The sequence below is a fragment of the Macrobrachium rosenbergii genome, chromosome 20 (assembly GCF_040412425.1).
Source record: "Macrobrachium rosenbergii isolate ZJJX-2024 chromosome 20, ASM4041242v1, whole genome shotgun sequence".
NCBI classification, from domain to species: Eukaryota; Metazoa; Arthropoda; class Malacostraca; order Decapoda; family Palaemonidae; genus Macrobrachium; species Macrobrachium rosenbergii.
The window spans coordinates 14,085,001-14,110,370 of record NC_089760.1 but is presented as its reverse complement, the minus strand read 5'-3'; the positions used below and the strand labels follow the sequence as shown (position 1 = coordinate 14,110,370).

General features: G+C 35.0%; 1 long non-coding RNA gene across 1 annotated transcript in view; it reads right to left on the bottom strand.

Moving 5' to 3' along the window:
• LOC136849063 (uncharacterized) overlaps positions 1–25,370 on the bottom strand; it is a 378,493-nt gene that overhangs the window by 41,601 nt on the left and 311,522 nt on the right. Inside the window, exon 8 of the long non-coding RNA XR_010856223.1 lies at positions 10,956–11,031. This is a non-coding gene — a long non-coding RNA (uncharacterized lncRNA). The remainder of the gene's footprint in view (positions 1–10,955; positions 11,032–25,370) is intronic.

The following is a 25,370-nucleotide window of genomic DNA, read 5'->3' as shown; positions in this document are numbered from 1 at the left end:
GAGAGAGAGAGAGAGAGAGAGAGAGAGAGAGAGAGAGAGAGAGAGAGAGAGAGAACAAATTAATCTGAATCCACTAAAGAGTTTATGAAAATTTACGCCAATTTTCTGTTACAGAAAGAGAAAGAGTGGAAGAGAAACAATGATAGCAAAAAACATGCGAGGGATGAAGTTGGACGGGAGAAGAATAAAACGAGACAGACAGACAGACAGACAGAGTCTTTTATCCGGACGACGGAGGATAAAAACGAAACGATGAAGAAAAAAGGAAACCACGAAAGAATACACGAGAGAGAGAGAGAGAGAGAGAGAGAGAGAGAGAAAAGAAAACTGCTAGTGTATTCCTTGAATCTCCTATTCACTCAGTCAAACAAAATACGAGCTCTGGACATATCCTACAGTTCCTGCCTCATGCTTTAAAAGGACCACACCCTACTGTAATTTATGCACGAGTATCATTGCCACTGAAGAAACCATTATGAGACTGTGAAATATGCACGTGAGTGTTCTTCAGAAAGAAGCAGTTTATTTTTTCTATGAATTTATGATATACTGACTACAAAAAACAAAACTGAATTACCAATCTTTTTTTAATAATACATACCTACACACATACATTTTATATATATATATATATATATATATATATATATATATATATATATATATATATATATATATATATATATATATATATATATATATATATATATATATATATATATATATATATATATATATATAAATACTGTATATATATATATATATATAAACTAGATATATATATAAATATATTATATAATACAGAAATAATATATATATATAATATATATATATATATATATATATATATATATAATATATATATATATATATTATATAAAACTGTATATCTAATCAAGGCTTATAAACGCTCCGCTTCTCCAAGCAAAACTAGACAGCGTCAGACTGCGCCTCACCAGTGACAGAAACAGCAGCCACGTGTGAAAAGCTGAATCCTAGGCTTCATGGAAATACCATCGTCTATTTCCAAAAACAACATACCATAATCGGTACTTGGACGACGGTATGCCTATGAAAATGGGAATTAGTCTGTGGAATAATGCCCATTGTACCATACAGTCGGATTAACTGATTCCAAAATCTGGTCAGCTTTCTGGAGATAAACTAACCTCAATGGTCAACCAACGTTGATTATAAATTTAATTTTCCCTCAATAACTGTAGACGCCCATATCCGTGAGCCCTCACTTCAGACACCGATAGGGGACAGGCAAATAATTCATAGAGAACCCCGTTTTCACGGTTTGGAGATAGCCAAAGCCGTTAGCCTTCATCAACAATGAACAGCGATCAGCGTTCAAAGACAGGAGTTCTATTCTTCCCTCTACCTGGAGACTGCAAGATTCCTACCCGAAAACAATAAAAACATCATAGAAACGCTTGCATTCCCCACCCCCTACAAATAGACCAAAAGAACACATTGGGCGGCTGATAAACACCTTACCTGGTAAGCGATCGAAACGAGAGTGACGCACAGACCCCAATAACAATCAACCGATGACGTAACTTTTCTTATGTTTAAATAAAACGATTCTAATATGTAAGTATAACCTGTATTTAAAATTACGTATATATTTAAACCTGACATAATCGTGAAGGAACACCGGTCGCCTATGAATAAAAAAAATAATAAAAGGAAGAGAACGCGCACAACTTTACCATTCCTCATTCCTGAGAAGTATACCTGGAAAAAAGAAGATATAGAGGAATATTGAAATATATATATACATATATAAATTTCTGACTCATGTGTGCATATCATATGTACATATATATATATATATATATATATATATATATATATATATATATATATATATATATATATATATATATATATATATATATATATACAGAAATTATTTCAGAGCAAAGGCCTACTGGGGTTGGCAAAAAGACTTACGAAAGCCGAAGAGAGGAGGGAAGAAGGCTGCAGTTCATTCACGACGGAAATAACAGCCCTGTTTCCTTGAAGGGAAAGGCGAAACACAAGGAAAACAAAAGCGCTTGTTTGTGGGTATGTGAGAAAAGGTTGCGTGGAAATATAAACCTTCGCGTTCCACTTCTTATTTAGACGGCATGCCGGCTAGGTTAAAAAGTTAAGTATACCTCAGTTTAACCAGACCACTGAGCTGATTAACAGCTCTCCTAGGGCTGGCCCGAAGGATTAGACTTATTTTACGTGGCTAAGAACCAATTGGTTACCTAGCCACAGGACCTACAGCTTATTGTGGAATCCGGACCACATTATACCGAGAAATGAAAATCTATCACCAAAAATAAATTCCTCTAATTCTTCATTGCCGGCCGGAGAATCGAACACGGGCCCAGCAGAGTGCTAGTCGAGAACTATACCGACCCGTCCAACGAGGAACATAACGAGCACCTTGTCGTCAGGTTCAGCAGGTTCTTTATAATCATAAGGGTTTAGATATTATCTGCCTATTTCCTAGAGACCGTCCGTCACTCCGTAATATCTTGCTTTATTCAGACTATGTCTGTCAGAATGTGATATACGTTATTTTGCTTGTGATCTTTTCTAACGTGTTTCTCTTCTGTTTCATACGTTTTCTGGTGGTTTTAACTCTTAATTCTTCTGCTCACAGCTGCAGTTCAATCTCAGTTTCAAATTAATCTTCTGTCTTCTATCAGCAGTTTCAAAATTCTTTCTTCCAGCTTTAAGATTCTCTTTGACTAATGTTTCTGAAGAACTATTCTAACATTTGTTTTCCTTTTTAGGCTCAAACTTAATGATATTATGTTGTTTGATGACAAACAACAATCAAATTCTTCTAGGCTTTCAGTTAAATCAAAACTGTTTTAGAGATGTCACACATATCAAGAGGTGGCAACTCAGCCTCCTTAGAATGGGTACTCTGTTCATCTCAAATATCTGGCTATTTTATCGGTCTCACTTGTCCCTACCTAGATCCAGTTTTCACACGAAGATTCCTAAAGGTAACGTGATTCATGCACAAAGTTCTCTAATCAGCTGAAGAAGCCGGGGTCGTCTTCAGCTTTATGCAGGTCTGAAAATCCCTTGAGGAATATTATTCCACAGCCTTAATGACCAAACTACTTAGTCCAGTGTGTCCCCCTTTCCTTCTAAATGTACTTGAGTATTGTCTACCATTCCTGGGTTAGTAAAGGTATTTGAATGTACGCCCCTTCGGCTTTCATGTAAATGAAAATGACATTCTCAGGAAATTTAGGTTTTGTATTGTCACCATCCCCGGTACAAAAAGACATTATATCTTATGCTCATTACATGCATAACTGCCAAAGTTGTCATAATGTCCAACATTATCGCTTCAACAACGGCCCCCTAATTTTAGTTCATAGTAGCGAAGGGACAATCTTGAAATAACGACGCGGTAGGAAACTTTTTAGGCTTTGGGTACGAAGGCTAAGTCGTAAAAAGTATCTTATCAGTTTTCACTCTCGGTTTTCGAGGAGGATCTTCGTTCTAGAACAAGTTTCTCACTAGAAAAATTGTATCCTTTCTAGAAAATGATGATATCTCTTGCCGAAAGCAATAACAGGCAACGTTTTTTTAAAAGGATAAGATGGCCTTAGAGTGGATTTTACTCACACACACACACACACACACACACACACACACATATATATATATATATATATATATATATATATATATATATATATATATATATATATATATATATATATATATATATATATATATATATATATATATATATATATATAAAAGAGTAACAAATTATGATGAAGTGAATACAACGTGGGAAAACCATATAGATATGATGAGTAAACACTGGGAATGAGAACAGAATAAATAAAATTTCTTAACTGATTTCTGCACTTTTCATTTGACTAAGATTACAAACAACGAGAAACAGTAGTGGGAAGAGTTGACTATTTTGAGTCGAAATGAATACTTCATTTTAAACCTAAATCACATCAATTTTCTTTTTTTTTTTTCCAAGCATATGCATGTTTATGGTAATTTAATTCTGCGTACTTTCTTTAGAAGAGATGATTACTTCATCATTAATTACTCCTAAACTGCCTAACTGCATATCGATTTGTATCCTATGAAAAAAAAGCAAGTATACTTTAATACCATAAAATACACCAGCAACTTATTTTCGTTTGCAACCATTAGTTTAATTTAGATGGGGTTCCAGGCCACTAAACAGTGATGTATTACCAGAAAAATATAATTGCAATTATCACCGTCTCTACAGAAAACTGAATGCAGTTTTGAAGTCAGTTATGAATATAATGCTGACCCTCGTTGAAGAGGTTCAGTGAGTCACAGAATAAGACAGAATCTGAAGGAAAATGTCTAAAGCGAGCTTAAAGCATAAATCTAGATAAGCGGAGAAAGGGGGAGGCCGAAGAGGAAGAGATAATTCGAAATAATAAAGACAGATACTTGTCCACGGAAATGGTAGTGAGAGGAAAAAAAAGGGGGGGATGGGGGGAAAGAAGCGAAGGAGGGGAAAACCTTGTTAAAGAAGTATTAAATAAATCTTGAGTAAAGGGGAAATTCTGCTCCTAACCATAAAGAGACATTAACCCTTACTAGGAATTAAAGCTGTGAGTCCTTTCTCCCGTTTTAGGAAATCTTAAATGTATGGCGCTTATTTTCTTTTGTCCGCATCTTTTTCATGTATACATATAAAAATTATCTATAAAATTAAGTTTTTATTAATTTCAACAGATTTAAATTAAAGTTTGCGGTTTCGTTAACTTAAACAAAAATAAATTAAGTTTTTATTAATTTCAACAGATTTAAATTAAAGTTTGCGGTTTCTTTAACTTTAAAAAAATGCATTTTGGCTTTAACCGATAGCATATTTTATATTTAATGCTATGTAGGGACACCTTAATTGTTCTACTAGGTTTTTTTTTTGTCTCTTGTACACCAACACCTTACTCTGTAGTATTTAGTCTTGTAACTTATCTTCTTTTGTACACATATTTTTCATGCATACATATAAAATTAATTATCTATAAAATTAAGTTTTTATTAATTTCAACAGATTAAAATTAAAGCTTGCGGTTTCTTTAACTTAAGAAAAATGCATTTTCTCATTAACCAATAGCATATTTTATATTTAATGATATGTAGGGACACCTTAATTGTTCTACTGAGTTTTTTTTTTTTTGTCTCTTGTCCACCAACACCTTACTCTGTAGTATTTAGTCTTGTAAATTATTCATTTCCCTTTATTCCTACCCTTCACTACCCTATTACGGAGTCCCCCTCTTGCGTTTCAGCGTTTCCAGCATGGTCAGGTCCAAGACAGTGAATAATTTGGTAGTAAACGTTTCAAATGGCCCGATCCATCATCAGCCCTCGGTAACTACTGCTATCTTTGATTTTTCTTCTGCAACATCGTGCTGCTTTTATTGCTCCCTTTCTTTCATCGCTGCCTAATCCATTATCCATTATCCATTGCCCATTGTTCTCCCCTACTTCTCGCAAGAACACCGTAGCCTCCTCAACACTGATTTTTATCGTTAGTCTGTTCTGTGGCGTTATTTTGGTTTCTTTCCTGAGAGAAATTCTCTCTCTCTCTCTCTCTCTCTCTCTCTCTCTCTCTCTCTTGTCCACTCCTTACCAAAATTATTGTTAGTCCTTCGCTCTCCTCCCGTTATGCGCCCTCCTCTCTTTATTTTCTGCTTTGTTAAACATCTTCCATCCGTTCAATCTCCTCTTTTTCAAAACCCTTCCTCCCTTTCCCTTTCTTTGTCGTCTTTTATGAACTCCCTCTCTCCCTCTCCACCCTCAAATGGTCAAAATCTCTCTTTTAAATTCTGTTTCTTTCCCCGAATGACCCTCAAGTTAACCCCTTCTCTTTTGCATGCTCCTCCTCCTCCTCCTCCTCCCCTCTATCTTCTTATTTTCTCTCCCTTTCCCGGCAATCCCCTCCCCAACCCCCTTCCCCAACCCATTCTTCCTCTTCATCTTCCCCGTCAGGGGGAGTGATGGCCCCGTAAAAGTTGTAATGGAGGCGGAGACCACTTTTCGGGGTTAGTCGTCCGAATAAATGGATTACCTTGACCGCTGTCCGGGCCAGTCTACCACAGGCATCGGCTCGGGCGAGAGAGCGCATGCGCAGCTTATGCTAATCAATGGGAGATCTTGTCAAATTGCATGACCAAGTGCATTTTTTTTTTTACTTGTGTTTTTGTACTTTTGCGTTGCGACGCGCCTTCGAATAGCCATGGATAAAAAAGTAATCGTAATAAGTTAATGAAGTTACTTTTCTAAGTTAGCTTTCCTAATTTTTTCGATTGCATGTAAATAGAGTTACCACAAAACGAACAAGCTACGAGCTCTTTTCAAGTGCTGTCTTAGTCACTCTGTAGTTGTTCAGAAAATTCTACCCTGTCTAACCTTAAGTTTTGATCGCAGGTTGTGCCTCATTCTGTCATAAAAAAAAAAAAGCGCAAACACACCGCACGGAATCACACATACGTTAAGAATTATGTACACAAGCAATAGGTCATTTAAAGTACTCACATACTTTCATCTCTTTCCCTATAACAGTCATGAGATGGTTTTGCATTCTCAATCACTAATGACAGCCACCAACAAGCATTTCTTAACGTATAATAGAATATTTCACGAATCATTTGGTGAGAAAACACACTGAGTCCATAAGTATTCTATTCTAAAAGAAAATACTTATCTCCACCACAAAATGAAAACAAACTTAGTACAAACAAATCATTAAAAAGCACTGCATTTTATTTATATTTTTGTGCAAAGGGTTCCGATTATCAGTTTTCATACGGGTTACAGATTTTCAGACCAATCAGTTTTTCGTATTCTTTAAAGCTACCGACAACAATAATTTTCCGAGAGCCAAACAAATGCATGTTTCTACAAAAGACATAAATTTTTAGTCATCTCGCACTTACACAAACATATTCACCGAAAACTCACCCAACTCTCCCACACACACACACACACACACACATATATATATATATATATATATATATATATATATATATATATATATATATATATGTGTGTGTGTATATATATATATACATACATACATACATACATATATATATATATATATATATATATATATATATATATATATATATATATATATATATATATATATATTAAACTTACGCCACTTAATCTCTGAATCAAGAATAAACAATCAGTGAAAAGTCGTTCAAAAGCATCAGTCTCACCATACTTCTACGTAGGAATCTCACCATCATCACTTTGACCTCATACACGTATAAACAGACATCTCTAATCTTAAACGAATTTTCTTTCCACAGAGATATCATGGATATTTCAGTTACATTCCTTTTTTTCCTGTAAAAGAAAATTATTGTGCCGGCTTTGTCTGTCCGTCCTCCCTCAGATCTTAAAATCTACTGGGGCTAGAGGGCAGCAAATTGGTATGTTGATCATCCACCCTCCAATCATCAAACATACCAAGTTGCAGCCCTCTACCCTCAGTAGTTTTTATTTTATTTAAGGTTAAAGTTAGCCATAATCGTGCATCTGGAAACGATATAGAATAGGTCACCACCGGACCGTGGTTAAAGATTCATACAGCATTATACCGAGACCACCGAAAGATACATCTATTTTCGGTGGCCTTGATTATACGCTGTGCAGAAAACTCGACTGCGCCGAAGAAACTTCTGCGCATTTTCACTTGTTTTGTATTGTGACCGTTGTCATCCTTAGGATTTTCGAATTATATACCGTTTTCACTGAAGTCATTTAAAGACACGTTTATCCATGCCATCCCATGAACTGTGCCGTCTATCTGTTTTCTCTCTCTTCCGACCTTCGTTGCTCTACATTTACTATGCAGACAATTCAACAGCTTCCACCCTTTTCTTTCATTCCTTTTCAGTAACCACACCTTACCTCTATAAAGATGTATTGGACCAATAAATCCGTAATAAATACAAATACGATTCTGTAAACCCTGTTCTTTCACAGGTTCTTCGGGATTTGCAGTACCATCTTTGCATTACTTACTTTATGAATCACTTCTTTCATTCCTCTTTGACAAGTAACATACATTCTAAAATACCTTTGCAAGTAAACTAGACATTATAATAACCATGACTCTATCTTCTTGGCTTTCACTTATTCTTCTCCTTAAGCTTTCTACATTCATATCATACGAACGTTCGATAAACTTTCATCGGGTTCTGGGACTTCTCCTAATGATCACAAGCAAACGATTCAATACATTGTGCAAACTTTGTCCTCTCTAAGTTATATTCAAAGACTTTTCTGATGTCAATTTCCACAGACAGTTTTCTTTCAATTTTATCACCATTCGATCCAGATGGATACTGAACAAAGAGACACATTCCAATTAAATAATCTCAGTTAACGGATTATCTGTTGCACCATCTTCAACACGGTCATATTTGCTCCTCTGTCAGTTCTACCATACCATTCACCTTCCCTGAATTCTACAGAGTACTACGCCCCTTTTGCTTTTATCGAATACGAAGACAGAATATTACTTATATAAAAAAACAACCCTTAGCGAATTGACACATCATATATGTATGTATGTATCTATGTATGTATGTGTGTGTGTGTGTGTATATATATATATATATATATATATATATATATATATATATATATATATATATATATATATATATATATATATATATATATTATATATATATATATATTATATATATATATATATATATATATATATATATATATATAATCATATATATATATAAATCACAAATACAAATTAATATCAAATTCACGCTACCTTGGGAATATTCCCGATGGGAATTATCAGCGAAGGAAATTTATAAGTGATAAATGGTTGAGTACTGCCGGGTCTCGATCCCTCGACACAGATACTTATCCAGCGACTCCAGTCGACGGTCTACCCACTGGAGTCGCTGGATAAATATCTGTGTCGAGGATCGAGACCCGGCAGTACCAATCCATTTATCACTTTATAAATTGTCCTTCGGTGATAATTATCATCGGGGATATTCCGAGGTAGCGTGAATTTGATATTAAGCGACATATGTAGCTTCATGATTGATAAATATATATATATTTATATATATATAGTATATATATATTATATATATATATATATATATATATATATATATATATATATATACATATATAATTCCAAGTGAAAGGACGAGGGGCCTATATGCCTTAACGGTAGAGATGACAGGCGTGTCTATGTTATTATAGGACATAGTTGTACTTTCTATAACTAGAAGGGTGGCCAGCAGGATTTTGATTTCCAAAATAAGACAAATTATAGGACTGATACAGAGAGAACGGTATAGGTATAGAGAACGACCGGACTTTTTGGATAAAGCATCTACAATGCAGACACTGTTTAGAGAAGTTTGAAGGTGAAGAAAAACCAGTGTTGAAAACAATGAATTCAGGAAGCTTAGACAGAACTAATGGGGATATAATGTAGAGAATATTTAAGATATGTGGGGCAGAAGTTAATTTATAATGCACTTACATTTCATGATGAAAGCAATGCTTATTTTTAACGTTAACAGCAACGACAAAACTACTGACAAAATGGGTCTCATACTCGGATGTACTGTAATATACATAACTGTGAATTTCTCGTGGACAGAGAGATGAGTGAAGTAAATCAAAGGAATGGAATAATAAGGAGATAGTGAAGTTGCAAAAATTGGTGTAAACGCTTTGAAATGTCTAAAAGAAGGGGGACTTGAAAGGGATTGTTAACCAGTTTATAAAGATGGGAGGAAAATGGGAGTGGTTTATTCATCCAGGTTAAATTTATTCACACAGTGTTAAATTATGAAAGAAGTGAACTACAAATTAGGTGAAGTTTGGAGGGAAGAGAAATATATAAAGAATAAAAACCTGGAATGTATGAAAAGATTTTTAGGACAATCTTTTCATGAAAATGAAGAGGAAAATATTACAACTGAAAGAAACAAATGTGAAACTAAAGAGATAAATTTCTGTTTTGCAAGCGGAGTAAGATAGGATAAAAAGATTAAGAATATATAAAACAAAGAATATATAAAAACAAAACGTCGGAATAAGTGAAAATATGGATGAGGACATTTTAAAAGGGGTTGATCATGCGTAGTGGAAGGTAAGAAACAGGTTATTGATAAAACTGGATAATTACTAATGTTTTCGCTGAAAGATGAGAAAGAAACAGAGGATAGAATGGAAGAGGTGTTGCAACGCAAAAGCCTCACTATCCAGAAATACGAAATGATTTAGGACAGAGTTGTACATACAATGTACGCATGTTAGGACGAAGCATTCTGCAGAGGTTAATTTTTTATTCACCAGCCAGTGAATGTAACATGACGGTTGCTTCGTTTGTTTCTGCAACCGCAACCTACAAGAGGAATAGTTTATATATATATATATATATATATATATATATATATATATATATATATATATATATATATATATATATATATATATATATATATATATATATATATATATATATATATATATATATATATATATATATATATATATATATATATATATATATATATATATATATATATATATATATATATATATATATATATATATATATATATATATATATATATATATATATATATATATATATATATATATATATATATATATAATGAATCAGTGATGAGTGTTTACAATTCTAACGCAGCAAACCAGCAAACCCCAAGTTAAGCGTAGTTCAACGTAGCAATAAAGTAATAATGAAGTGCACTAAGAAACTGTTTAATTTTAAGTGTATCGTGGCCAATCAGAATATGGCCTACTTGCATGCTTTTCTAATGGATAGTGAAATTTATACAAGTTTGCTTGCTAGAACTGTCGCATAGGTAACTTACCAGTACTCGACATGTTCAACTCAACTGTTCCCTCTCAATGTGTATTCTTTAATATGGAAATTTCTCTCAGACCAACCTGTAAAGAATAAAAAGGAAAGTATGAAATAATTGAAAATAAAAAAAAAACAATGAAGACAATGTGGTTGACTGTATTTACACTTACTATCGCATGAGAATTAAGAATAAAATCTATTGCGCATAATAATAAACTGAACATCTTAAATAACTGCTGTGAAATGAAGCTTTCTCACAATGAAACTCAGTCAGACCAAATGTCATCTGTAATTACGTAACAATAATGATCATAGTCCTCAAAAACATACCCTACCACCACATTCAGTTCTAAAGACTACTCATACATAAATAATATTTTTCATTGGAGTAAATACAAGCGTAAAACTTGACAATAATTGTTACGTCCTTATAAATGAACTAGTAAAGACATGAAATATTTAAACCTCACAGACTATATATCAAGTCTTAGCATCATAACCTAGCTAAAATCCACCTGGGAAATGCTGAACAATGGCAAAAAAAATTCTTGCACTTTCACAGGTCATGTAAATTAAAGTGTTAACGGTAAGCTGATTCTGCAAATGCACAACATTAATTCTGCAAATCGAAATATGACACCAGCACAGAAATCACACTGTCAAATGCTCCAATTGGGTACTTTCATCATAGTTTTGCACCTGTAAGATCTGGGATCTCCCCATTAGTGTTCCCAAGTTCCCTAAAGGCCCACTGAGATACAATGCGTCCCGAGAATAAATGTGCAAGTCTAAAACAGTTCCATTGTACGCTAAAAAATATATATCTCTACCTCTACACCAGAAAAATAGCGTATTCAGTCATCTAAAGAGTACTTGCGTTACAGATGTAAATTTTACATAGCTTACTGGACAAAAGTGGGCTTAAAATGTTCTCCCTGTACCATTTAAGAAGGGTCCCGCTTCTCATCCTTGGAAGGAATCGTTATGAAAATTATTATCAAAGATGATGAGCAAGGAGTCAGAAAGATAGCCAGTGGGGCAGATACTTCAAATTACTGAGATCTTGCAATCATAATATGATAAAACGCCCAGCTCACACGACAGGTAAAAGCATTGTAAACTTATTCCTTTTCATAATCAGTGGATATTTTTATGAGAAAAGCCTCAAGTTAATAAACTTGCAAATTAAGTTTTTGCAGAATAGAACGCCCTTGTATGAACAAGGAAGAAAAAAGATGAAGAAAAATGAGATAAAACGAACAAAGATTAATCAGCAAAAAAATAAGTGTGTACCCGTTCATAAATACCATTACGAGCTAAAAAACAATTCAATTAATTGTGTATCGTGGTTCAATTTACCATTACCACCTCTTTTATATTTTCGGTATCTATATCACTAACACTTCCAGGGAGACCACTCCATAACCTAACAGTGAAAGAAATGTCTGACATCGGGTACTGGTTAGTAAGACAAAGTGGCATATACTCAGAGGGTGAATGATGATCAGCATCAAGGTAAGTTGCACGCTCTACTTAGAATACATCGACCAAGGGCGCTAATGTATGAAAGACAACCGCATCTTCGAGCAATCTTGTTTAGGAATTAAAGATGCCAGAAGGCTGCTGCCAAACCAGAAAGGAGAACAGCACTTTACTCAGACACTGGCGTAATAACTCAAAGATCTACAGCATAAGGCGCTAATGCCATTGACTCTGAAAATATAGGAACCCTTATGAACAACATGTAGTTCGCTGACATACCCATATGACATTTTCCTCACGTGACGCGAAAAAATAAGCTCTGAAATTAAAGCATTCCCAAGTCTTGTCAAATATTCATAACATGATATACGGTGTTACCATTGAAAAGGATATCATGGAACAATGGCACGTCAACTAAATGACTACAGCCCTTACGAATCTTTTCCGAATCTTTCCTAAGACCAGCATGGTCTGTATATTGTACTATATTATTTTCTAGACAGGCAATCATACCACAAGCAACAAACAGGTAAAAACAATATTGTTATTAGATTCTACATGTCAGGAGACATGTTAACTATTAGTGATTTTGAACGTAACTAGTAAGAAAGTAAATTGCATGACAAGTACCTATGTGTTTCGTGTGTCTATATTGACTATACACTCACATAAGAACCTAAAAATCAGTCTTTCACTAAACACGCGGGAGCATACATAAGAGAAAAGTATAAATGTATAATCTTTCATCGCAGTTCTCGTCCTACCTACACTCCTGCATGGGAAAAGTTACGTTATGGCCTTTGATAGCATTTTAGTTTTCTTTTTCTCTAAGAGAACATATATATATATATATATATATATATATATATATATATATATATATATATATATATATATATATATATATATATATATATATATACATACTATGCTTCAACTCTCCAATATATATTTAAATTTATTTGACTCAAACATACAGGTGCACACACGTGTGGTGTGTGTGTGTGTGTGTGTGTGTGTGTGTGAATTTGCGTGAGATCTACTTCAGCCAGTCCAGTAATGGGTTTGAAATCAATAATTCGTAAATAAACGAAAACATATAAAGAATACTTGTGAAACAAGAAGAATGCACAAAGCAGATGAAGGGGATTGCAGAAAATCCAGAATTCCCAACAAATCACAACTGATTCGGAACTTCCTCTTTCCCGCTGAATGGTCCACCACTCTCCTCGAAGTTGCACTCCCCCTCATCCCCCTCCCCCTGCCCCTCCCCCTTAAAACGAAGACGCGAAAGAAGAATCGAAACAGGAAGTGAGAGATGGGGTGGGTTGACAGGGAGAGAAGGGAGGAAACGACTACGCGATGAAGACATGAGAGGAAGGAGGGAAACGTTGGTCGAGGCGGGGGGGGGGAGGTGAATGGTGGGGGATGTGGTGGGGAAGATGTGGGGTGGGGGCGATGTAGGAGAAAGGGTCTTGAGGAGATGAGGGAAAAACCGGAAGTGTGGGAGAAAGAGGGAGGGGTAGGGAGGAAGGATGTGGCTATCTATTCCCCTTTAATCTAATGTCGAGGAGAGAGAGAGAGAGAGAGAGAGAGAGAGAGAGAGAGAGAGAGAGAGAGAGAGAGAGAGTTTTAAAAATGTACAGGAAAGAATTTCCAGTAAAAAAAATAAAGTGATGTGGTTTATTCACAATCCATCGATTTTATTATTCATCTTATCTTTCTTGCGAAGTGACATGTTTAAGAATTCCAAGGAATCGTGAAAGGATTCGAAGGAAATATATGAAGAATGATTTAACGAAAGAGTTCTTCATGAAAAATGTGAAACGTCTTAGTTATTATGAATATGCAATCCAGGAAGACGAGAAAACCCTTGATAATTCTAACATTCAACTTCGCCTGGGAGAACTAAAGCTGGGTGCTCGGTGCTATAAAAATTATGCAGATGTTTAAACCGTTCTTGTAAAACCAGGAAGCAAGAAATCTCTGCGAATATATAGTGAGAAACTTCAAAGATTTGAATGAAAGGATTGCTTAATGTTTTTGCTGAAAAGAAACGGTGATATGTTTCTGCATATATCTTCATTGAATGATAAGCAGTGATTTTCAATGCACTTTATTTTTCCTGTCTATTTGCAGAATTATTATCCTGAATAATTCCTTCCGGTATGTGTTGAAAATAAACCGCTAACCGACATTTCATCACTCTCGACATCCCTTAAATAACAATCGTGTCGATTCTTGCCTTGGCACTTGATAGCTTCTAACATTGTCATCTGAACAAACTTGATGATTTAGAAAAAGTAATTAATGTGAAGTCAAAGAAAATTATTTTTCTATAATGTATTCATGTTCAAGACAAACATTAAAGTAATTTATTCATGTACACTAGCTTCATAGAAAGTATGGTAATCGATTTCGATCAGAGCGAAAAACGGACGTATTGAAATATCGAACTGTCATACCGAAGCAGAAAGGAATACTTTAAAACAATATAGTCATCTGTACATAATTCTGTACTTTAGACATTTTAATGTAGTTTTCAGAAACTTCATCGTCGCCATCACCTCCAACGTCGTACGAGGCATTTGGCCCCTGAAAATTATCGCGTATGTCTTTCCTGAGACATCACTTCCACCAGTCTCCACTCATCTCCAGCCTCCCTCTTTCACAGTTCTGATCCAAGTAGGTCTGAGTCCTCCAACTCTTCAGAAAAAATTCTTTACTCAATGAATAATTTGCTGAATGATAAACAAAGCTTACTTTTATAATTTTATCTTTTGCAACCGAAGCATTGTAATCGATTAACATCAAGCAAAAAAAAAACATAATCAACGAGAAGCAGATACACATATGTTTATGTTATATCACCAGTTTTCATTAATCTTACTTTTCATCCATCTAATGTGTCTGAAAATAACGAGCGGAGTTTCTTGTCATTCCACGAGAAAAGTCTTAGCGTAAACTGGGGCGTTAATCCATTCGTGGTTCTGGGTATGTTAAAATGACCATAAATGCTTATCTTTCCCGAGATTATAGAAATCACTGTCGCATTCATTTGATAGCACTTTGGCAGTTTCAGTAGAAAGTGATAAGAGCTGTGTCCCGCATTATTCAAAATGGAGAAACCTTGAAAGAGAGAAAAAAAGTAACAAGTAAATAAAGCTAACATGACATACATACACACAAACACACACATATATATATATACACATAAAGTATATATGTATATTTACATATATATATATATATATATATATATATGTGTGTGTGTGTGTGTGTGTGTGTAGAAGCATAAAACTTTGTCATGTTAGCTTTATTTACTTGTATACATATACACATACAGAGATACATACATACATATACATATATATATATAAACACACACATGTATGTATGTATGTATGTATGTATATGCATATCTATGTACATGCAAATGCTGGCATAAGCGAAATGAAGTTTTAAAATAGTTTACTGAATCATTCTCTAAAACACGACATGGCGTGTATGTGGTGGCCATCAGTTGTTCGGATGCTTTGGATAAATGGAATTCATGTTCTTTCAATATCGCTGAACGCTGCTGATTCAGACAGATTTAGAGACAATCTGATTAAAATAAACTCCGTATTTCTCATAGTGCTGACACAACAGATGCAACTATTTTTCCTGAACAGAAAGTTAATTTTTCTAAACCTGCTGTATCTCATAAATGTTTAGCAGCAATAGCTGACAAGGAAATAAAGTCTGAGTAGCAATATTTCGAAATGTGAAGCAAAGGTCAAATGTTCTTTCACAAAGAGAGAGAGAGAGAGAGAGAGAGAGAGAGAGAGAGAGAGAGAGAGAGAGAGAGCAAATTAATCTGAATCCACTAAAGTTTGTGAAATCTTACGCCACTTTTCTCTTACAGAAAGAGAAAGACTGTAAGAGAAACAAAGATAGAAGAGAACAGAAAAAGAGAGAGAGAGAGAGAGAGAGAGAGAGAGAGAGAGAGAGAAAGAGAGAAGAGAAACAAATTAATCTGTATCCCAGAAAGAGTTTATGAAATCTTAGGACAATTTTTTTGTTACAGAAAGAGAAAAGAGAAGAGAAACAAAGATAGAAGAGAGAAAATAGAGAGAGAGAGAGAGAGAGAGAGAGAGAGAGAGAGAGAGAGAGAGAGAGAGCGTATGAGGAGGAGAGTTATTGGTGGAAGAGGAGGAGTAAAGGTAGGGTAGTGGTGACGATGATGATGATGATGATGATGAAGATGATGATGATGATGATGATTAAGGTTTTTTGGCTTGACAACACAGCATAAAACTTGCATACATTACGCTGATTGCTAGAGTCATCGACTTTTCTCTCTCTCGGCATAAAGATCAACTGTCTGGAACGCACTAAAGAGTTTGTAACGAGCGTCGTCACCTACTAAGTGGGAGAAAATACTGCAGTGATTTTTTTTTTTTTTTTTTTTGGCTGAGAGACATTTTCGTCAAAACAAAAAGATAAAGAACAATTTTTTAATAGGTTAGTAAGTAAATGGTATTATTGTTTGCAAAAAGAGAAGGAACAACTTTTTTATGGTTATCGTTTTAAAACATTCTATAACTCATTCCTCTTTTCTTTAGCTGAATAAATTTATTAACTATATATAAAACAATACATGCGATTATTTAAGATAAATAAGGTATCTCAAATAATCGCATGTAATTTTTTATATATAGTTAATAAATTTATTCAACTAAAGAGAAGAGGAATGAGTTACAGAATGTTTTAAAACGATAACCATAAAAAAATTTGTTCCTTCTCTTTTTGCAAACAATAATACCATTTACTTACTAATCTATTAAAAAATTGTTCTTTATCTTTTTTGTTTTGACGAAAATGTCTCTCAGCCAAAATAAAAAAATCACTGCAGTATTTTCTCCCACTTAGTAGGTGACGACGCTCGTTTCTAAGGATTCTTGAAGGAATTCTCGTAATATAGCCTCAAAATAAACTATGCATTCATTCTTAGTATTATTATATTATCCTGCCTGATATTGATGAACCAGTCAGATTAGATAAAGTAATTTTGAAAAACAAAATTAAGTTAATAGCAAAATAAAGTGAAGAACAAAATTAAGTGAAGAGCAAAATAAGGTGAAGAGCAAAATTATGCGAAGAGCAAAATAAAGTGAAGAGCAAAATAATGTGCAGAGCAAAACAAAATGAAGAACTAAATTAAGTGAAAAGCAAAATTATATGAAGAGCAAAATAAAGTAAAGAACAAAATAAAGTTAAGAGCAAAATTAAGTGAAGGGCAAAATAAAGTGAAGCGTAAAATTAAGTGAAGAGCAAAATAAAGTTAGGAGCAAAATAAAGTTAAGAGCAAAATAAAGTTAAGAACAAAATAAAGTAAAGCTCAAAATAAAGTTTAGAGCAAAATAAAGTGAAGAGCAAAATTAAGTGAAGAACACAATTAAGTAAAGACAAAATACAGTTGTGAGCAAAATTAAGTGAAGAGCAAAATAAAGTGATGAGGAAAATAAAGTGGAGGGCAAAATAAAGTGAAGAGCAAATAAAGTGAAGAGCAAATACAGTGAAGAGCAAAATTAAGTGAAGAGCAAATAAAGTGAAGAGGCAAATTAAGCAAAATTAGGTGAAGAGCAAATAAAGTGAAGAGCAAAATTAAGTGAAGAGCAAATAAAGTGAAGAGCAAAATTAAGCAAAATTAAGTGAAGAGCAAATAAAGTGAAGAGCAAAATTAAGTGAAGAGCAAATAAAGTGAAGAGCAAAATTAAGTGAAGAGCAAATAAAGTGAAGAGCAAAATTAAGTGAAGAGCAAATAAAGTGAAGAGCAAAATTAAGTGAAGAGCAAATAAAGTGAAGAGCAAAATTAAGTGAAGAGCAAAATTAAGTGAAGAGCAAATAAAGTGAAGAGCAAAATTAAGCAAAATTAAGTGAAGAGCAAAATTAAGCAAAATTAAGTGAAGAGCAAATAAAGTGAAGAGCAAAATTAAGCAAAATTAAGTGAAGAGCAAATAAAGTGAAGAGCACGTCATGAAAACAGTTAGCAATGTTTTACAGGAGATTACTGCAACTCTTGTTTAACACTAGGTTCGATCATTTGGATATAGATAGGACTAAGGGATGAGAAAATTCAGTTACCATACCAAAGGAAAAGGAAAAATTTCGATCGATCTAGAGAGAGAGAGAGAGAGAGAGAGAGAGAGAGAGAGAGAGAGAGAGAGAGAGCGGTATTCACATCAGAAGCTGCTAATTATATGAGGTTTATGAAAAATGTAGGAAGAAGAAAATGTTACTGAGTCGAGATAAGACGAAAATTTTCAAGCTTTGTATCAAGAAAATTTAAACTTACAGCATCTCTACACAAACTGCAGCAATTTGGTAAACTAGACTACGGGTAAGTTATATTTACGAGTTCAACGCCATCAAATAAAGTTAAGTATACCTTAGTTTAACCAGACCACTGAGCTGATTAACAGCTCTCCTAGGGCTGGCCCGAAGGATTAGATTTATTTTACGTGGCTACTAACCAACTGGTTACCTAGCAACGGGACCTACAGCTTATTGTGGAATCCGAACCACATTACAAAGAGAAATGAATTTCTATCATCAGAAATAAATTCCTCTAATTCTTCGTTGGCCGGCCGGAGAATCGAACGCTGGACCAGCAGGGTGCTAGCTGAGAACGATACCCACCCGTCCAATGAGGAACTAACGCCATCAAACAGAACTGAAGACTTGGAAAAGAGCAAAAAAAAAAAAAAAAAAAAGAAGTATGAGGGAAATATTTAACTGGATTTTTAATTATTCCAGTGACGAAGATCCCAGTCAGATTTGCCATCTAAGCCAGGGTTGACAACCGAAGAAAATTGCAATCAAGTTTGCTCATGAACAGAAAGGAGCAGAAGAAGTAGGAATATATGGAAGGTTAAATCACCAGCAAATCATGCAAAGGGGAGGAGATATATATCAGAGGGTCCATAATGTAGGGGAAAAGGTGGTTGGTAAACTGCCGTAATAAAGGGAAAAAGTAAATGGAAATTCACATATACTCTTATCACAGCTTTATATAAAGGGTCAAGCACGACATGATATTTTAAACAGTTAATATGGCACATTTATCTTTCGTAAATTCTTTAAGGTTACCATTCTGATTTTTCCTGGTATTTTGAGTGATGAAAACAAATAAAAATTTATAAGGGTCCTTATAGATTAGTGTATATATAATATATTTATATATATATATATATATATATATATATATATATATATATATATATATATATATATAATGTATGTATATATATATGCGTGTGTATATATATGTATATATATACATATGTATATATACACATATACATATTTCTAGGTAGGCATACACGCGTACACACAAGCACCGACGCGAAAATAAGACGGAAAATGTGTTTGGCTCCTTGTTTCCAAACAGAATGGGGTGTTTGTGCAAATGAGGGCGCCGTTACGTATACATCGCACGCCCTTGATTGAATACTTTCACCTCATTTAGAGTGAATTTAAAGTGAGTGTTTGTTTACGAGACACAGAAAAGAAAAAGAGAGAGAGTACGCGCAATGTGTTTTTCCATTGGCACTGTGTAGTCTCTACAATTTAAGTGACCTAGCGTTGAACTTGTTGCCTTGTTGCGTTGTTCGTACACTGTTCATCCAGGTAACGGACACTATCGTTACTGTAATCTACTCTTTCATTTTTTCTATACACTTCCAGTGGATTTGTTCATTTATTCATTTATTTATTTATTGCTGCCGTTTAAGACTTCCTTGCACTTCTCATACGTTTCCCAAGCAAGCCATTTTAATCAGACTTCTTTTAGCATAGAGCTCCTCCTAATATGCTCTTATTTTATTTTATTTTATTTTAATTCCTAAAGAGATGACTTGGGATACGAAATACAATAATTCCTAAAGAAAGGAATTGACAATTGGGAGAAATGCCCTGAAAAGGATTTCAACCTCTCCTACTGAGGCAAACTTCAGCCTTCACATCACTCTTGTAGAATTCCAGAAAAAGGAAATAATTGCAATCTTGTAAAAATCGTAATGCTTAGGCTGCAGCCTCATGTCATGAGCTGTTATGACAGAAACCCACTGTATACAAGTGTACTATATATAACCACACAACTTCACCTTTCATATATATTCATACGACTCGAGTCAGTGCATCGGTACTTGATGGAGAAGACTGTCTTTGAAAGCTTGCACTACTATGGAAAATTAAGTATCCGGAATCTAAACTATGGCGTCTAATTGAAAAGCCTAACAAGAGTAGTATGAATATATATATATATATATATATATATATATATATATATATATATATATATATATATATATATATATATATATATATATATATATACATATATATATATATATATATATATATATATATATATATATATATATATATGTATGTATATGTTATATGTTTATGTGAGGGTGTCTGTTTATTTACGTGTACGCTGCTGAAAATGATATTGACCGTCACAGGCATCTATCAGTGAAGCTACTTGCCTACCTGCCCTCTGGTGATGCTACTTTAGTATACAAGGCAGAAGAGGAAGGTATTAGTAGGTATTACCTGACTATAGCTGGAGATGTCTTGTTGGTCACGTAGCATGTTATTTCAGCAAGTTCTCGTAGCTCCATTAATCCTCCTGACTCGCGGAGTTGTGTTGTTTGATGTGAAAGATTCTATGATTTGTGACAGACACGAAAATGGGATATATAGGTATGCTTGCTTATATGATTTTTATAGTTTAATAATTTTATAAGTTATATATAACCATACTGTACAATTTAATCATTTTATGGCCCTACTAAGAATGAAAGTAACGTTGGCCATAATTTTTCACACATGGATTTAAAAGCAGCGCTAATACAATTAAAATAATAACCATGTCCTTATTGCTTTAATGTAAGAAAAAATGTAGTGAATAGACATTAACACAGAAGAGCATCATTTCGCAAAGTCTCTTCTCTGCTCTGAAAGAAAATCTTAAACTTTCATACATATGAAACAATTTTTTGATTAAACAGAATGTTTTCAGCACTAATCAGATAACGCTTTGCTATCATGCTGGCTAAGGTGTTTACTGCAACCGAATATTAGATATTGTTCAACCTTCGCAGAAATTTCAAGATGAGGAGTAATGATTTTTAGTTTTCTGCAAAAGAAAGCAATTGTGCCGGCTTTGTCTGTCCGTCCGCACTTTATTCTGTCCGCACTTTTTCTGTCCGCCCTCAGATCTTAAAAACTACTGAAGCTAGGGGGCTGCAAATTGGTATGTTGATCATCCACCATCCAATCATCACACATACCAAACTGCAGCCCGCTAGCCTCATTAGTTTTTATTTTATTTAAGGTTAAAGTTAGCCATAATCGCGTTTCTGGCAACGATATAGGACAGGCCACCACCGGCTCGTGGTTAAAGTTTCATGGCCCGCGGCTCATACAGCATTATACAGACCACAGAAAGATAGATCTATTTTCGGTGGCCTTGATTATACGCTTAGCGGCTGTACAGAAAACTCCATTGCGCTGAAGAAACTTTACCGCATTTTTTACTTGCTTATGGTGAACATCCCGTAACGCTCAAAAGTGTTCATGTGTATCGGCATTTTATGAAAGTATTTTTTTGTTTTTATTAAAGAGTAACCGCCAGAGGTGTTTTCAGAACTAATCTGGTATTCCAGTTCACGCTGATATATTCTGCCAATGAGATCTATGGAACTCGTAGGATCAATTTGCTTTCCTTTAAATCATAATTAAGTAACGGGAATCTTGTTGAAGATAAAAGTAATGTGCACAATGTGCTTGCATTTTTTCTGATCTATTCACTCAAATTTTCCGTATCTCTGTTTTTCAGTCAAACAATGTATTTGTCAAAGATGAAAATTGCAAGTGTACTGGAAGTAAATATTCTATCTATAATTTGCTTTGTAAAATGATGCCCTTTACCGTGTTAATGCCAACTCACATTATTTTTTTATTATATGTAATAAATAATCAAATGGTCTTCATTTTAAGTGCACTGGTAAAAAAAAGGGTAAAAAAATTATGGCCAACGTTACTCTCTTTCTTGTCGAATTTGTCAAATCTCTTACTCAACTGTTAATTTTATTCCATGCTATTTTTTTGTTTTACTCCAAGGAATTCTGCTACTATTGCACAATGGATAACAGGCCCTACAGCAAGAGTTATTTTTTTATAAATAATATTGTAATAAGACACAGATGATATCTGGTTCTCCTAGCTATATGAACCCTGTAGCTCAATGCATTTAGTGTTGGACTAGCATTTCCTTTGATAGGGGCTTAAATCCTCATTAAGGTTTGTTTCATCATCTATTCTCCAAGGCCCTACACCCACGAATAGCAGAACGACCTCCAGCATTGCATCACGAACCAACATGCGCCCAAATGGATGACCACAGGGAGAACATCATTGGTACAGAAAGACAAGAACAAGGGAAATATAGCAAGTAACTACAGGCCTATCACCTGCCTACCAATAACGTGGAAGTTACTAACAGGTATCATCAGTGAAAGGTATACAACTACCTAGAGGACACAAACACCATCCCCCACCAACAGAAAGGCTGCAGGAGGAAGTGCAGGGGCACAAAACACCAGCTCCCAATAGACAAAATGGTAATGAAGAATAGTAAGAGAAGGAGAACCAACCTAAGCATGGCATGGAATGACTACAAGAAATCCTTCGACATGATACCGCACACGTGGCTAATAGAATGCCTGAAAATATATGGGGCAGAGGAAAACACCATCAGCCTCCTTGAAAATACAATGCGCAACTGGAATACAGTGCTTACAAGCTCTGGGATAAGATTAGCAGAGGTTAACATCAGGAGAGGGATCTTTCAAGGCGACTCACTGTCCCAACTGCCCTTCGTAGTAGCCATGATTCCCATGACAAAAGTACTGCAGAAGATGGATGCTGGGTACCAACTCAAGAAATGAGGCAACAGAATTAACCATCTGATGTTTATGGACGACATCAAGCTGTATGGTAAGAGCATCAAGGAAATAGATACCCTAATCCAGACTGTAATGATTGTACCTGAGGACATCAGGATGTAGTTTAGAACAGAAAATGCGCCTTGGTCAACATACAAAAAGGCAAAGTAACAAGGACTGAAGGGATAAAGCTACCAGACAGGAATAGCATCCAACACATAGATGAGACAGGATACAAATACCTGGGAATAGTAGAAGGAGAGCATAGAAAACACCAAGAGATGAAGGGCACGATCAGGAAAGAATATATGCAGAGACTTAAGGCGATACTCAAGTCAAAACTCAACGCCGGAAACATGACGAAAGCCATAAACACATGGGCAGTACCAGTAATCAGATACAGCGCAGGAGTAGTGGAGTGGACGAAGGCTGAACTCCGCAGCATAGACCAGAAAACTAGAAAAACATGACAATACACAAATCACTACACCAAAGAGCAAATACAGACAGACTATACATAACACGAAAGGAAGCGGGGAGAGAGGGCTACTAAGCATAGAGGACTGCGTAAAATCGAGAGCAGAGCACTGGGGCAATATCTGAAAACCAGTGAAGACGAGTGGCTAAGGGGTGCATGGGAAGGACTGATAAAAGTAGACGAAGACCCAGAAATATACAGAGACAGGGGAATGAAAAACGGAACAGAGTAACGGCACAACAAATCAATGCACGGACAGTACTTGAGACAGACAAGAGAACTGGCCTGCGATGAAACATGGCAATGGCTACAGAGGGGAGAACTCAAGAAGGAAACAGAAGGAATGCTAACAGCGGCACAAGGTCAGGCCCTAAGAACAATAGATGGAAATAACATCTCACCCATATGCAGGAAGTGCAATATGAAAGACAAGACCATAAACCACATAGCAAGCGAATGTCCGGCGCTTGCACAGAACCAGTAAAAAAAGAGGCATGATTCAGTAGCAAAAGCCCTACACTGGAGCCTGTGCAAGAAACACCAGCTAGCTTGCAGTAATAAGTGGTACGAACACCAACCTGAGGGAATGATAGAAAACGTTCAGGCAAAGATCCTCTGGGACTTTGGTATCAGAACAGATAGGGTGATACGTGCCAATAGACCAGACGTGACGTTGATTGACAAAATCAGGAAGAAAATATCACTCACTGATGTCGCAATACCATGGACACCAGAGCAGATGAGAAAGAAAGAGAAAAATTGATAAATCAAGACCTGAAAATCGAAATAATAAGGATATGGAATAGCCTATGCCAGTGAAAATTGTACCCATAATCATAGGAACACTAGGCACGATCCCAAGATCCCTGAGAAGGAATCTGGAAAAACTAGATGCCGAAGTAACTCCAGGACTCATGCAGAAAAGTGTGCTACTAGAAACAGCGCACTTAGTGAGAAAAGTGATGGACCCCTAAGGAGGCAGGATGCAACCCGGAACCTCGCACTATAAAAACCACCCAGTCGAATAGGGTGACTATGGTAGACAACAACAACAACAACATAATAATAATAATAATAATAATAATAATAATAATAATAATAATAATAATAATAATAATAATAATTCGAATGAAAACAATAAACCTTACCATGATTATGATAAAGTTAACTAAAATTAACATGGTGCAAACTAAAAAAAAAAAAAAATCGTTGATATCAACAATGACACAGCCACACCGAACACCCGCGTCTTTCCCTTTTATTGTATCAGTTTGCAAGCCGATTCGAATGGATCGACAATCATTTTATACCCAATGGAAATCACAATATACGGTAATGAGACTTCCTGAATATTCTTTGCCAGGCTCAAACATCAAATTTCATTTTCAGAAAAATATCCACACATTTTTCACGCAGGTATTTTTCCGTACATTCTCTGCAGTGGAGAATCTCTCTCTCTCTC